Raw genomic sequence first — 17,137 nt, forward strand, 5'->3', positions numbered from 1 at the left:
CTTTAGTATTTAGTCCTGCCTAATCTGTTGTTGCATTCAGCATTCAGATTTCTGTCATTTACACTAGGAAAGTAGTCAACAACGTACCCTTTATGACTGTTGGAAATCATCTTCTTGAGATAAGCTAAGATTTTCAAGGAATCAAACTAGTTACTTATAAGCCTTATTCCCTAAAATTCCTTTTAGAAATTTTTGTTTTCTTTATGTAACCCAAGACTTTCCACATAGCTCCTGTTACAAGAGCTGATCTTGCTGTTAGGTCCTTTTGGTTCGTCAAAATTACTGGCCAGTAAAAGCACACTCTGACGAACCACTGGCAACAACTGGTGGTACGCTCGCCCTGGAAAATGTATCTTTAAATTTCTTTCTCTATATACACTTTTGGAAGGATGAAATTGTATCCTCCTCTAGCAAAGAAATTCAGGGAGACATGGGGTTTTTATTTCATTCAGTTATTGTTTAAAATCAGCTTGAAATGATAAATATATGCTCAGTGTCCAGTGATCCATCATCCAGTGGCACATACTGCAGTAAAATGTACTTCTAAGAGGGACACAGAAGAACAAAAGCAGGAGTGAAGGGAGGCTTAGCTCAGTGCTAGTAAATCACTTGTAAGTTGTCACTGGTGGTGTTGCAGATCTGGAAATGCAGATATAAATGTGCTGTGTGAAATCTTTTATTTGACATACAGAAATTTCAGACATACTATTGGTTATATTTGTGCTCTGGGGCCGTTGCAGGTACATTAACATCTGTTACTTCAGGTATAATTAATGAATTCAGATACAGTTGCTTTAAAAGCAGTATTTTGGTTTTCTACCACATCTCTTTTTAGAAGTCAGAGTAGCTCTGAAAAAAAGTCAAGTCTTTAATTTTAGATGGGCCTATAGACATAGAATCAGAATTTTAACCACTGTCCAGTCCTTTCCTACCTGATGTTGTTTTAGGGTGGATTTACTATAAAAGTGAAGTATAAAGAGGCTATAGACTATAGATTAGGTAAAGCAGCACTAACCTTACCAGGGAGCAGAGAGCATCTCCCATCACACACTGTGGTTGCCTCCAGCTTTGTTTCATAAAATGGTGGGTGGGTGAAACTCTGAAGAATTTGCCAGAAGTCTTATTTGGGAACCTGAAAGTGCTGATGAATGTAAGAATCCTTAAATTGCCTTAAGCCTTCTTAAATGTTAGTTCCAGTTAAGAACAACCACAAATCTCAGAAATCCTTTAAAACTGTGGGAGTGTCAAAATCTGTGGCCCACGATTTTGAGATTGAAAAGATTCTTACCAAACAGGACACTTAGTTCTCTTTGGTGTGTTCATAAGCCTTATATTTTTTGTGTGTGTGCACAAATTATGTAATTTATGAATTTATGACATTTTTTATGAATATATGGTTGAAAATCATAGCATTGAAAAATCAGTATTGCAGCATTTGTGTTCAGAAATAGTTATTAAAAAGCCTAGAAAACATAGGTGAGGAACTTACGACCAGTTGGACTGGTGTTAACTGGACCATGGTGCATGTTGGTATACTGCATGTTGGTATAGTTTTAGATTTCATTTAAAAATATTTTTATTTATTCTTCTTTTCAAAGCACTTTTAGATTTCAATTATTAATTTTGTTCCATTTAGCTTTGAAAATCACCATTGTACTTTCCGTTTGGTTACAGTAATAAGTTTTTTTTTCTCTCATGCCATTATTAATAACTAACTAATTTGACTCAAACCAAAAAACATCCCGTCTCAAAACTAAAAATGAATTCTGCAGAAAACCAGCACTTAAAATTGTAAATATATTTCTAAAAAGTTCCTCTGCTAACAAGAGAGCGGACTTGTGTGAAAAACAGATGTATTGCCCATATAGGAAGAATAGCAATTATTATTTCATACATCTGGGAAAATACTGCAAGAAACTGCTGTTTTCCAATTACCACTTTTGTTTTGACTGTGTTGCATTCTCCTTTATGCACACTTTCAACAAGAAAGAGATTGAACTGAATTGTTATTGTAAATATTGCAGAAGCAGAATTTCAATGTATATGAATTGGCATATACTTAATCTATGATTATGAATTCTTGCAATAAAAAATCTTGAATTTATATAAGTGGTTAGTCACAAGTGAGGAGTCCTTTTGCAATTTTGAATATATCAGACTTCGTATTAAAGAAAGAAAAAGAGACATTATTTAAGTAAATGTTGTACAGAATCTGGTCAGTAGACCAGATTAAGTAGAAAGAGGGTTAAATTTACTCAAATATATTCAGAACATTTTTTTTTCCTTTTCTGATGATCAGTCAGTGCTTAAAGATTAGAAGAAATATAGTGAAATCAGAAAGCATTCTTGGAACACTTCTTCAGGAGCACTAATATAATCTGTAAAAGTCTGAAGAGCTTTCTAGCAAACTTCTAATCTACTGCCTTGATTAAGAATGAAGTTCTGAAGTTAAAAAAAAAAAAAAGGCAAAATAGAAATAATAATTTTAAGTATTGCAAATGAAGCTTGGCTATATACACATGTTGAAGGCTTTTCCCATCCTGATAAGGAATACCAATCAACATGCAAAGATGGAGTATCATTTGGGGACCACCTTAATAGTTATTACACTTACTTGCATCAATAAAGAGACACAGATGTTATAAATGAGGATAGTGGCTGGGGATACATATTTTTTTTACCTAAAACTAAACAGAATTTATCTTTGTTTCTGCGTAAGATCATCAAGACTATAGCATTGCATCATTGGAATTTAATTTTGGTAGATTTATGTTGAAAGTAAATACTAAAACACTGTAGAAAGTAGTTCATTATGGGCAACAATTATCTTTGATGCTTACTGTGTGCTTATAAAGTCAGATTTGTGGTATAAATAAGTGAGGGATGAGTGATGACTCTGAAAGTAGACTAGAAATTTCCCATTACATTTTCCATAAATTTCTTTTCAGTTTTTGTGAATCTTGGGATTTCTGATACGCATGGGAAAATGAATGCTAAGAAAATAATCGATTGGTTGTACATAATACTGATGACATTATTGTCATAATATTTGTGGATAGAGGTGGTATTCTACTAATGAAATGGAAGACGTATCTATTTTTGGAAATAGTATTTAAGATTATTGGTAAATAACTACTTGAAACACTCTGAATATTAAAGACAATCATTATTCCCTGAGTTTGTGTAGTATCTGACACAGTGATGCCCAGGTGGCCAAGAAGGCCAACGGCATCCTGGCTTGTATCAGAAATGGTGTGGCCAGCAGGAGTAGGGAGGTGATCATGCCTCTGTACTCGGCTCTGGTGAGGCTGCATCTCGAATACTGTGTTCAGTTTTGGGCCCCTCACTACAAGAAAGACATTGAGGTGCTGGAGCGTGTCCAGAGAAGGGCAACGAAGCTGGTGAGGGGTCTGGAGCACAAGTCTTATGAGAGCGGCTGAGGGAGCTGGGGTTGTTTAGCCTGGAGAAGAGGAGGCTGAGGAGAGACCTTATCGCTCTCTGCAATTACCTGAAAGGGGGTTGTGGTGTGGTGGGTGTTGGTCTCTTCTCCCAAGTGACAAGTGATAGAACAAGAGGAAATGGCCTCAAGTTGTGCCGGGGGAGGTTCAGGGTGGATATTAGGAAAAATTTCTTTACTGAGAGAGTGGTGAAACACTGGAATAGGCTGCCCAGGGAGGTGGTAGAGTCACCCTCCCTGGAGGTATTCAAGGAGCGTGTGGATGTGGCATTGTGGGATGTAGCTTGATGGGCATGGTGCTGTGTGGTGTTGGGTGGGTTGGTTTTTGGTGTGTTGTGGTTTGTTGTTGTTTTTTTTTTTTTTTTTTGTTGGGTTTTTTATTTTTTTTTTTTTTTCCAGGTTGGACTTGATGATCTTACAGGTCTTTTCCAACCTTAGTGATTCTGTGATTCTGTGATTCTGTGATTCTGTGATGAACACTGGGGCTTCCAGGTGCACTACCGGAAAGTGAATAATTAATAACGTCAGCCATGAAAAGCATTTGAAGAAAATGAGATTTGGTATGAGCAGGTGCAATTGCTATGACTTCCATGCAAATTCATCCAATTGTATCAAAGGTTTTCGATGATTTACTGTTCCATTTTTGCTTCAGTTTCACCAGTTAAGCTTTGACTGAGTAGATTTCTGTTATTTTCAACCAGGATTTTTTTTGTCCTGTGTATCAGTTCTCACAGATGCTCATTCCCCTAGAGGATGTTTTGTTGAGGGGTCTATTTAGTGAAATTTACTTTACAATTTCTGGGGAAATAAACCATACTCTGTCTTGGGTACTTTATAAATTTTACTTGGGAGATCTCCAGGCACAGTGACTGAGTTTATGGACAAAGATACTGGTCCTTCTAGTGCACGCTGAGGACAAAGAGGAAGCCAAGAAGAGAGCTGGAGATACTGGATGGATCATTTTTTTCTGCCCTCAACACCAGTGTGCTTTCATAATCCCTTTGTGCAATCGGCTGCTGGAGGATTGTGCCCAACAGACAAAGCCTGGCTCTGAGAGCATGATGTTACTGGATACTGTTCAACTCTTTTTGATACATATATCCCCGGGGAGTGAATAGGGCTGTTCCAAGAGCTAGTATTTCAAGGAGGCCACACAAAAGTTGCTTTCATTTGCGATGCTGTAATTCATAAGCAATAGATTTCAAGGCCAGAAGGAGCTGTTATGACCATTGTAGTCTATGCCACACCAGACAGACAATTTTGGCTGGTATTATCTCTAAGTTGAAGGAATGTGTTGAAGTACAGCACATGCTTTAGGAGCATATCCAATCTTAAGTTCAAGATTTCTAATGATGGAGAAATCACTTCCTTTGGCAGATTGTTCCGGTGGTGAATCACTTCCATTTTTGAAACTATGCACAACTTTTTTGAAATTTGAAGGTATACAATTGCTTCTAGCCACTTGGTCTGTTCTTTTGTTTGACCCAACCATGACCATCACATCTGTGCTTTTCAGAACATATCTCTCCATCTTTAAAATTTGTATTTCTTAGGCAAATGTTGTGTCATATACAAACAAGAGTAAGGAGTGTGGAATGGTCTGTTTTTTATTTAGTTTTTCTAGAACACTGTACTGAGAGCAGTTAATTATGTGGGTAGTGACTGCCAGCCTAATCAGCTGACTTTATGAAGTCTCAGGAAGTTTCTGCAAAAACCTAGGGAATTCCCAATATTCTGAGCCTTTCTTTCATGGATGGTTATCAAACAGCATTGGCCAGCTCTGGTTTTATTTCCATTTTGAACATCAATTAAATGGCACATGCAAATGTCGTCAGTGCTGCTCCTAGGTTTTGATGAACCAAATTTATTTCATTAAACAGAAAATGGCTGGGGAATTTTATATTAATCAATGTAAAGATTATAATATGTTCTCTCAGTAACTGGTGAAGAACATTTTATGAATCAGATTACCTAGCTGGAGTTTATGCAAGAAGGTAAAACTGACAGTGATTTGCTCATGGAGTCTCCTCTTATTTATACAAGAAGCAGCTTGAGCGTCGGAGGGTCATTTCACTATAACCTCTGTAATTGTTGAGATTTCAAGCAGCTGGCAGCAGTGCCTGCAGATGAGTATCCAAAAGGTATATTTGCCATAGTTTTGGGCTGTAATGGATAGCAGAAAATGTAATATTATCAGTGTGACGAAGGTTGTATGTAGAGATTTGAAGAAACTCAAATCCCCACGGAAAAAAAAAAAAAAAGGAAGCAGAATTTGAAATGTGGAATGTTTCATAAATTTGCACAACATGTTTGAGGTCAAATTAAAGACACTGTGATTCATATCTCATCTGAACTTCATACACTTTGGATTTACTTCTTATAGTAGTCCAGTGCTTTGGGGTATTGAGTAACTTGTATTATATGACAAAGATTGTTATTTTTGTCTTATTTTAGGTTCAGCAGATTTTGGAATTAGGATCTGTTCAAGGGTTGTAGTTAAGTTTTCTAGCCTTAACATATTTTGTGGTACAGTGCGGCTCAGGTCACAATGAATATAACAAGACTTCATTAGATGAAAACTGTTGCCACAGATGTAGACTAGCGTAATATACATTTGATACAATAATGCTGTGGGAATCTTGTGTCTCATTGTTGTATTTAAGTTTACTAAAAGTCTCAGCTAAAAGGCTGTAATTTTGTGTATTTAAGCAAAACCTTATACTATGGAAACTGATATTTTCTCATTCTTTACACAGGGAAGATAGGGAGTTGGTGCTAGAAAAAGGGAGTACATCCCCTGAGAGAACTCTATTTTTGCAAACTTCTTACATGTCCTGGATTCAAAATTTCATTCCATATGTATTTCTGAAATTTTGGCTCAGCATTTCATCAAATAAAATTCTCATAGGAACTGGATTAAAAGTTATGTAGAGCTCATTGGATGTTTTTAACTTGATTTTTCTCCCTCATAAAAATAGGTTTAGTCCAAGAAATTAAAAACAGAAGAAATTACACTTCAATAGAATTCTAAATTCTAATTTTTTTTTCTTCAGCTAAAATATTTTCTTGTCCAAATAATCATTATTACTTTTTTCAAAGAGTACCTATACACAATAAGGACTTCAGATTTGGTTTATTCTTAAATATGCAAACATTACAAGAAGACCTAATCTTTCCACAAAAAACAATGGCTACATTTAATCCATTCAGAACAATTAGGAGATGCTGAAGCAGGGAGTTCTGAATGAGCGAACTCACTGTGGGTCCTCCTGAATCCAGCAGACATCTCTGACGACTGTAATCCTTCTCTGCTGCAGTGAATTCCATTGTACTATGGGGCACTTACCTTCTGGTGAGAAAAAAGGAGACCTGAGAAACTGTACTGAACCATTCTTGTTAAATTACTTCTCTGGCTTTGTATATGGCCCAGGACAACTCCTAACTCTTTGAAATCTAATGGATCCATTTTTCATCAATGGCTCTTTTCCTCCTGTAAATCAGTTCTGTAATACTGTAGTTCCAGGGCAGAAGTTATAAAAATCAAATCCTCTGAAAGTATTGTGAGCAAATTATTTCACTGGAATAGAATGGAATGTCTTTGTTTCCACCTAAAAAACCTGCTGCCTTCTTCAAGAATCTAGGAAATTTTTTGCAAGAAGATAAAGTGTTTTTTTGATTCAGGTACCTGATAATTAGGACATGCTAGTTTTACAGTTGCCCAAACATTTTAATTATGTAAATCACCTTGCAAATCCATAAAATGACTTCTTCATAATATCTGTACATATAACGGACATAAAAGGGTGATGATTAAAGATTAGTTATAGAATATAAATATATTTCTGAATATTTTGATGTTAAAGTATCTATAAATATATTATACAGTATATATAGTATGCAATTTTCTTACATTTCCACTGCATGTGAGTTTACTAGCTTCTTTCCATCTAAGTATTTTCATACAAATTCAACTTTCTAATATGTTCTAACAATTGCAAATAAGTGTGTGATTAGGTGTGTGTGTACTGAGAGCCAAATAATGAGGGACACCCTTGACAATTTATTGATGTTTTCACTGAAGAATGAAAAGATTAATTGTATTGTCAACAAGGCTGCAACTGAATGTGGATGAAAAATGACCAGAATGACGTGTGGTGCTCAGCCTGCTTTTCCTGTTGTTTCTCTAGGAAGTCAGCACTCTCATTAATATGATTTAGTTAGAACTTAATCTGAGCTCTTAAGATATTAATCAAAAAGGAAATATACAAATAAAGACCTGTTGCAATTAAGGGACTACAACTAATGGATTTACCAGGAGTTCAGCTGTGTGTTTTTGTCCATGAGAGAAAAGAAAGAATTTTCAATACATATTCTGTGATTTCAGTCCGTGAAGTATGAAGGAGCAGATCTTTAAAATCAGGTATGACTAGATCAATATTCGGCTGACAAAAGAAATACACTTGATGCATTATTGATTAGGAAAATAACCTGATGTTGGAAATTCCTGATCACCCTACAAGGTAGTCAGGTCCAGTCACAGGGACAGGTCCCTCATTCTTCAACATGTTTGTCTGGGCTGTAGAATTTTGTTAATTAGTGAGACCCTGCTTATAATCCAAAGTAAATGCAGGGAGGGCAAAGTTCTTGTCAGTATTTTTGCAGGTTAAACTACAGGCTGCTGGTAAGTTTTTAACATAAGATAAATGCAATTAAACTGGTTAGCAGAACTCTTCAGTCAGCCTTCTAATAGACTAGTGACAGCAAGTCTTTAGGAGGCATGAAATTATTCAACAGTCAGGGAGGCAAGGGCAGGGACGCAAGAGAAGGAAGATGCAGAGAGGTATAGCGTTTTCCTCCAAAATAACAGTGCTCAGGTTGGCATGGACTCTTGCCCTTGTGCTGCCATTTGCTGTCCTTCACAGACCTTTCTCCTCTGTCTTAGTCTGGTTCGCCTCAGAGCTGACTTGTGCCTTTTTTGAGATACAGCTCAACACTCACAATAATAAATATTGATATTTCCAAGTAATTTCAAGAGGCAAAGGATTCTTCTTCATATTTAAAGCAGGTTTTCTAGTCCTGATTTAAAGAGTCAGTGATACATAAGTTACCATGTTTCTCAAGAAAAAGTATCAGTAATTAATTTACCTTCAAATATTTTTTTTTAAATCACTGAGCCTTATTTTAAGGTTTCCTCCTTCTATTTGTAGTAATTGTACTGTGTTTTCCTTCTATAGTTTGAAGTGTTCTTTTTCTGCCTATGTTTGGAGTTCTGTCACTGCTTCAGTTTCTTTTACAAAATGAATTTATTGAGCTCCTTAAATTGCTTATTGTCTGAACCCACTCCAATTTATCAATATTCATTTTTAAAGTAAATAAATAAGAACTAGGCAGAGTGGAATCTGTCTAGTAATATTGGGTAACTTTGGGTTGAAAGCTGATGTAGTTGCTTGAAGTTCAACAAGGTTGTATAGCATTATTTCTCTCCTTTCAAGGAGAGTCTATAAGTAGCCTTGATCAAATCCACCTTTACATAGAGAAGTAAGAACTATAAAATCCTCAGCAAGACAAAGCATTTTTTCCCATTTAAACCCATAGCAAAATGTAAGTCAGTCAGTTACCTTTTTTCCTCCAATACTAGTACATTTACAATGTAGCCCGGGAGTGAGAAAGGATGAAATATTTCTCTATTAGATTTGGCTAAGCATAGTTCAAGAATCTGATGTAAAAAATGGATGTTTCTTTGAAAACAAGCTTTTGAGTTGCTTTCCTAAAATCTGGCAAGTGCTTGGAACATGGGATATCTGCACTCTACACCATTTTAATCAGTTGTAGAGCCTAATGATGAATGAAAACTGAATTACTCGAACTTATATTGCAAACAGGAAAACAAAAGTAAACAGATTGTCTGAGAGATATGATAATCTTTTAAGTATCCAAGTGCAGTACGTACATATTCACCACAGTTACAAAATTTACTAAGCACCAACATTTAGTTGCTGCATTTACATGTGTGACTGTGATCTGCCTATGAGTATTCTGCAGCACTTTGCTTTTGATATCCTTCTAAGTATTCAGTATATATGATTTCAAAATACCTGAGCATATTTTGTTTCAAATAGTCATTATTAAGATAATAGATGCATTTATTATATTAAGATTTTAAAAGATCATACTGAATAACATACAAAACCAACTTGTAAGAAAATGAAATGTATAGCAACAATATATTATAGTATGTTATTAAAGCTAACAAACAATTAACAAACATAGATATTACAATAACTAATAATAACAACACATTTTACTGATGTCATATAACCACTGAAAAAAGATTATTCAGAAAATTAAAACATTATTTCTAGGGAATATCCCCTTTAAATTATGTATCTCAATTCAAGTTTGGACTATGCAAAACCTAATTACTTCATACATTTACCTTACATATTCATTGAATATCAATCTTGCTCATAAATGCCGGTCTTACTCCTTGCTTTATTGTGAAATTAAATAAAGGTCTGAAAGTATCTGACATCTGCAAATAAAAGGCACTATAAATATAAAATACTCTCATAGCACACTTATTATTTAGTATTTTCAGTTAGAAGACCCTCAGATATTAGGCGCAGGTAACTATGAAGATCCTGCATCCAAGATTAAACTTCTTAAAGTATTATTTGGAGTTTTTGAGTTTGTCTTATATGTAGTTGATACAGAAGCCTTCTTTGATGAATACTATCCCTCACCCCATGTTTGTCTAGTGTGATACCTTTCTTTTGTGTTCTGCTGTACCACAAGATTTTTTTTTCTTCGTCTTTACCAATGAACATCTTTTAGTCAGTGGGGTTTTAATGAATGGTCCTGAAAATATGCTTGTCTTTGTGCATACCTAATCGACCTTCAGTAAGGCCCTTGTTCAACAAAGGCCATGCTTAATTTTAAGTATCTGGCTACTCTTGTGAAATGCACAATGAACTATGTGCTTTGCTTAACTTTGAAGACGGTTCTTCAAGTCTTTTTTGCTAGAGAACAGGCTAATGGCTAATTGGAAAAATAGTTCAGTTGTTAAACAAAACAGTCTAACACCTATTTCTGACATGCAGTATTATGGTAGTCAGTACTGACATCCAGGATCACTTTTCCTTTACTGAACAGTGCAGAGAAAGTCAGTTTTACCTTCCAGTACCAGAGGCCAGTGGAAGCTGATATTGCTGCCAAAAGAAGCAGTTTGGTCCTTTTGTCTCCTATGGCTGGTTTCTTTTTAGTACAAGTATCTGGATGCACAATCCAGCTGATCACCTATCGAATTACCTCTAACATCAACTTTCAATGTCTCTCATTTTCCAGTACGATCTTGTTACAAAGCTGTATAAAACCACGTCACCGTAAGCATTTCAAAAAAGACCTCCATCACAGCAGGTGCTCTGACATCAAAGTAACAGCCTTTCTGGGAGAACAGTGAAATTTTATTCCCTAGTATTCTCATCTGTAGAGTCTTATCTGTATGTGCATTTCTGCCTTTTTTTTTTTCTCCTTGTCTGCCTTTTTGTTTTAACTACAAGTTCTGATGCTCAAAGATGAAAAGAGAAAGGTCAGGGAAACATCTTATCTAAGGCAATAGCTTGTACCATTTAGCAGCTTTCCAGGGAATTAAAAATGTGAGGGAAACTTTTCTTTATTTTTATTAGAGTCTCTAGTGCAAAAATTCATACAAGCCTGGTCTGAATGTCTCTTCAGGTACTTACATTTTTTTTTTTTTTTCCTTTACAAATTCCCACACAATTTTTTTAATGGCTCTGTGGAGCTGCATTACTACATAGGTAAAGTTAATCATAAAAATGCTCAACTAATAATGAGTATCTGAATTCTTTCCTGGGCTCACAAGCTGGAAAAAGTATATGAAATATATTAGTCAATACAAATTATGTTTTAGAAAGAGAAAGTGAAAAGCTAGTGCTTCCCAAAGCAAACAGCCACTTTGGATGAATGTTTTTCAATATAAAGGCTTCAATTTTGCCATGTATGATACTTTGACTGTGTCCAAAATTAGCATTTTATATTGTATAAACACTTCTATTTACATTATTGCTGAGAAGAGATTTGTCCAACATCTCTCATGTTTCAAGTGGATTTGTTTTAAATCCAAAATTTAATTACAAATTAGGTTGGTAGGTGCTGAGTCTTTCTCGTGCCTGTCAATTAAATGGAAAACCTACCATAATAATAATTATCTAGTAATGGCCTAAAACCCATTAAAGTTAAAATCTTAAAAATCCCTGTAATCAATTGAACTTGCTCCTTCTTTCATTTAAACCGCTAATTTCTTTTGCTGTATATTTGTTTTATAACCAGTTTTTAGGTTTCATTTGTCATTTGGTAGCTCCTGTTTCAACTGTGCAATTAAATAGTCCCAGTACATGGCAGGCTGGAAATGACTAACTCTTCAGAGTACATGAAAATAATCTTTAGCCCAAAACCTTATTATCAGTAAGTTGTGTGATGAAACAGACTCTCTTCCTGTGTGAACGTGTCATGGAGAAGACTCATAGATATATATGTGGGCCAGTGAATTTACATAATTCTGTCTTGCAAGCCCCTAAGACCCTTTTTATGACTCCACAACAAAGCTGCTGCATACGTGGTACTCTCCTACATGGATGAGGTAAGAAGGCTGCATAAAGCCCTCGTGTCCCAGAACTCTGTCCCAGAACCACCAGGCTGCAGCTGGCAGATTTGTTTCTCTCTTCTGGGTGGTAGAAGTTGGGAAGAATTGGTGAGAAGTCAACCTTCTGTGAGATTGTATCCATACAAAGCACTGGCTTTCAAGTGAGTGGGATGTCTGCTGTCTGAATTTGGGAGGTAGAGGTAAGTCGCTGCCTCAGATTAATTTTAAACCTAGAGCTTTAGGGCTAGGTTGTTCAGGATTGAGTACATTTGCCCTGCGGAAAAAGAGATCTGGGGGTTTGGGCTGATAGCAAGTTGAATATGAGTCGACAGTGTGCCCTGGCAGCAAAAAGGGCCAACCATGTCCTGGGGTGCATCAAGCACTGCATAGCTAGCTGGTCAAGGGGGATGACTGTCCCCCTCTACACTGCACTGGTACGGCCCCACCTCGAGTACTGTGTGCAGTTTTGGGCACCTCAATATAAGGAGGAACTAGAGTGTGTCCAGAGGAGAGCGACGAAGATGGTTAAAGGTCTTGAGGGCAAGACTTATCGAGGAGTGACTGAGGTCACTTGGCTGTTTCAGCTTGGAGAAGAGAAAGCTGAGGGGTGACCTCATTGCAGTCTACAACTTCCTCATGGGGGGCAGCAGAGGGGGAGGTGCTGATCTCCTCTCTCTGGTGATCAGCAATAGGACAGGAGGAAATGGAATGAAGCTGCATCAGGAGAAGGTCAGATTGGACATTAGGAAAAGTTTCTTCACTGACAGGGTGGTCAAGCACTTGAACAAGCTCCCCAGGGAAGTGGTCATGGCACCAAGGCTGTCAGAGTTCAAGGAACATCTGGATGATGCTCTTAGTCATATGGCTTAGTGTTAGGTAGTCCTGCGAAGCGCACGCACTTGTACTCCATGGTCCTTATGGGTCCCTTCCAACTCAGGATATTCCATGATTCTATGAGTCTATGATTCTGACAAGTTTTGATGATTAATTGGCAATGGTTTGTGGCTGAGATATGGACGTAGACACTCCTTAGTAAAGGGCATTCAGAAAAGACAAGACAATCAAGATTACTGCATTTTCATTTTTAGTACCACCTGTGAGAATGCACCTGAAATACAATTTTTTTTCCTTTTCTTTTCCTTTCTATTTTTAATGGAAGCCTATATCATCTATAAAGTCCTCTTGAAACCAAAATTAAAATAAAACCAAAGAATGGCATATGGAAACCTAGTATGATAAAGATATGGAGAACAAATCAGTCACCCAAATTTTTTTCTGAAAGGTCTTGTGTGTGCCTTGTAGGAAATGTTCCTTCTGGCATGAAAATGGAAAGCAAGCTAAACATCAAATTAGTGCACATCTTACTGTTGCTGTGCTGTTTTCTCATTGACTCACGTTCTTGCATACATGGTTTCAGCTGAGCTAAGGAGAAGGAACAGAGAAATGTGTTGAATGCACAGTAAATGCCACCAAATAGTTTGAAATTCGTGATGCTTGTTACTGAAGCATGGTGAATAGGCACATGATCTGAAGACTGACACAAATATAATTGATAATGTACAATTATGGAGGGGGGCAAGGCAGGCTGGGTTGGGTGGAGAGTGTTGGATATTGGTGAGGGGAACTGGCTGTATGGAGATCCAGTGTGACCAATCCATATGTGGTAGAGGCAGGATCGCTTTCCTGGAGAAGTATTGCTGTATTTGGCTCATATAGCCAAATCTTAGGCTATTTGCTCTGGAGCAGTAATCTAATAATTTGGAAATACAGGTTTGTATGTGTGAGTCTCACTGTTTTACAAGTGGAGCTCAGCCTTGTGTTTTCTGCCATAGAAGACTGGCCCTGCAGGTCTTATGTGTTTTTTTCTCTCATCTTTCAGACTTACCAGAGTTTATTGTCATGCACAAGAACAACAACAAAAGAGAAACTTGCCATTGCAGGATGAAATGACATTTTTCAAAAATAAATTGTATATGCATAATTTGCAAAAGGAGCTGAGAATGGGCACTGCCTGAAGTGTGAATAAAAATCCTCGTACTCTAATTAGCATAGTCACTGAAATTTTATTAATCTTTGGTTGCTGTGTGTCACATTTGTCTTCAAGGAAAAAAAAGCATGGGAGCTTGTCACTTCTGCTTGTCCAGAGCTCCTTTTTTTTTTGCTTTGCTTTTTCTTCATGTCAAGACTGTATATATCCTACATTATTCTCTATTTTCTTTTTTGAAACCTTCCTCTTAAACCACCATATAAAAGAACCCATTTAGTGCCTACCACTGTTTCACACTGAATAACAGGAAAATACTAATGGCTGAATCTCAAAAAGTCTACAATAGGAGGCCTTTTGAAATCTAAACCTCTGCATTTTCATTCCAGCCAGAGAAGATGAAAAAAGATTGCCTCTCTTAATAATCTGAAGGAAAAAGGTAGGAGGTTTTCAGAGCATAAATGACAGAGCACCTTTACGGTGATTCAAAATACTTTGCCTATAGAGGATTTTCAGTAGGCAAAAGCGTAAGGCCAAACTTGGACTCGTGTATTTAACTAGGCAGAATTCATAAAAACTGTCATATAAGTGAATGCTGGTAATAATGATGCTTGTGAGAGAGAAAAGAATGGCAAAAAGAGCCATCATGAAATCTATTTTAAAGGATATCATGAGCTGAAGGATATATAGTCTCTAGAAAAAACAAACTCAGAAAACAAAAAAAATCCTGCAGAATGAATTTTAGTCAGTGTTTTTTTATACTAGAAGTAGAATTTTACCCAGTTCTCAACTTTTCTTAGATGAAGGAACTCTTTTGTCAGTATTTTTAAAGTATTTATACAATGCTTAGTAATATATGATGGGATAATAGCTTAGAATATTTGAACACTAACCCTACTTAAAATACTGATGTCTTTCCTCCAGAATTTCAAAGATATGTTTTGTGGTTTAAAATTTGCTTGATTTTGTGGGGTTTGTATCTAGGCTGCAATTTGTTTTGTTGCTACTGATTTCTGGGTGATGAGATATAGCTTCGGTAATTACGATCTTTTTGACTGGTGGAATTAGTAAGAAGAGAGTTAAAGTTAAATGAGATGAAAAATAATAAAATATTTATCGAGGGGAAACAACTGCATGTGATTAGTAATTATTCTTTCTAGAATTATAGAAAATTGTAATTACAAAAAAAAGAAAAATAAGCTTTACTGGTTTATAACAGTGAATGATCTTATCCAGAGTTTCTAACATGGTAATTTAATATATGACGAGTAAAGTTTTGTTTAAAATGTTAAAAGGAAGGTCATATACTTTTTTTTTCTACAAACATGCAGTTAGTGTGCACATGCTGAAAGCTGGTCAGATGTATTTAAGGTTAGTCAGTAATTTTCCTGTTTGAAAGATACAGTTTTGAATAAATTTATTGAAGATATTAACATCTGCCAAGCCATAAAGACTGGTATTCCTTACAAATCTTGGGTTGCTATTCCAGACCTTGTTGCTCCTTGGTCCCTTTTCCAAGTCAATCCCTTGCAAGCAAATGAGTATATAAAAATCAAAATCAGGTGAATAGCAAAAAGCACACCTCAACCACTGATCTGTTAGATGGGGGCTGCTCTTCATCCAGGAGTCCTGCTTATGTTTCCTGGCACAAATATTTTTCTCTTTTTAATTATAAAATTTATCAAGAACAGAAGCCAGATTCAAAATCTTTCTTCAGGTACAATACAGTCTCACTGTGCAGCAAATGTTCATGTCTTGTCTCCTTAGATCAAGATCTATTTTTGCCTCCTGCCTAATACTGTTGTATGGTTCTTCATCATTGTCCCTGGGTAGAACAACCTGTCAGTCAGCTGAAAGTGCCCATTGCATTGGTAATTGTATGCTGATTGATGATCCTTGTAATGTGAGTAGTCACCTTCTAAAAGAAATGTGAACAGAGCTTGTCATTTGAAAGTATATTTAGTAGTATTTATTTTGAACGTATTACAGTTTAAAATCCCTCACATCAGTGTTTTCATGAGTTAGGCATTGGTTTACATGGTTCTGATGGCTTTTTTTTTTAATTAAACTGATTCTTAATATCACTGGGATGAACCGTAGGCTAAGAAAAGCATGGCTACACAGCTGCAACATCTTGTCTCTTTTAATGTAACTTTAGTCTTGATTCATAATACAGTTGATTTGACAGAGACTCAAATGAAACTTTCATTTTCAGTATAAATGTGCCTAACCAGTGTTAGGCAAGCATTAGTGGTGTGAATTATATTGATCTTAGACTTATAATCTCTCTGAACCTATCCCTGAAAAATCATCTGGCTGTTTACAGGGAATATCTTAGAAACTTTAGAAGACTTCTTCAGTCATTAAATCCTCATCACATGCACACATTTAATAGGAATTTTTTGTTGCTAATCTCAGCTTGGCAGACTTAGTCCTTCCCTTATTGCCACTATAATTTATGTGTAATCATAATTTGACAACCTTAGTCTAATACTGCAGTCTGTCCTCTAAGGAAGTTTAATACCTTCTGTTCTGTACACTCATGACATTTATCACTTGAACAATAGGTGTATATGACCCTGTTCAATAACCCTTCAATGTGTGCAAGGAGTTGCCTCAATACAACCAGGTTCCCAACATTCTATTTCAGTGCTGGTTTGTAACTGTTGACTTGCAGATAAGGTGTTGTTTCTCTTTTCAAATTGAGTTAATTTTTCAAAGAATTCATTATTTCAGTGGGTTTTCTTATCTTGCTTTCTGATGATATGCTACCAGCAATAAGTGTATACTAATTGCCATGCTTTTTCAAGTCTACAAAGCCAATATATATGTTTTATATCTCCCAGGAAGTGTAGGTAAGGTGTGTCCCAAGACGCACAGTGAGATATTTCTGACTACCAGATGGGCATTATGTATTCTTTGCCTGTTCCCACCTCTTTTGTTGTGGCAGGTTATCCCTGGCTAGCAGCCAAATGCCCACCTAGCTGCTCACTCACTCATTCCCCCTCCTCAGTGGGACAGAGGAAGCAAACAG

Source organism: Gavia stellata, chromosome 2 (genome assembly GCF_030936135.1).
Source record: "Gavia stellata isolate bGavSte3 chromosome 2, bGavSte3.hap2, whole genome shotgun sequence".
NCBI lineage: Eukaryota > Metazoa > Chordata > Aves > Gaviiformes > Gaviidae > Gavia > Gavia stellata.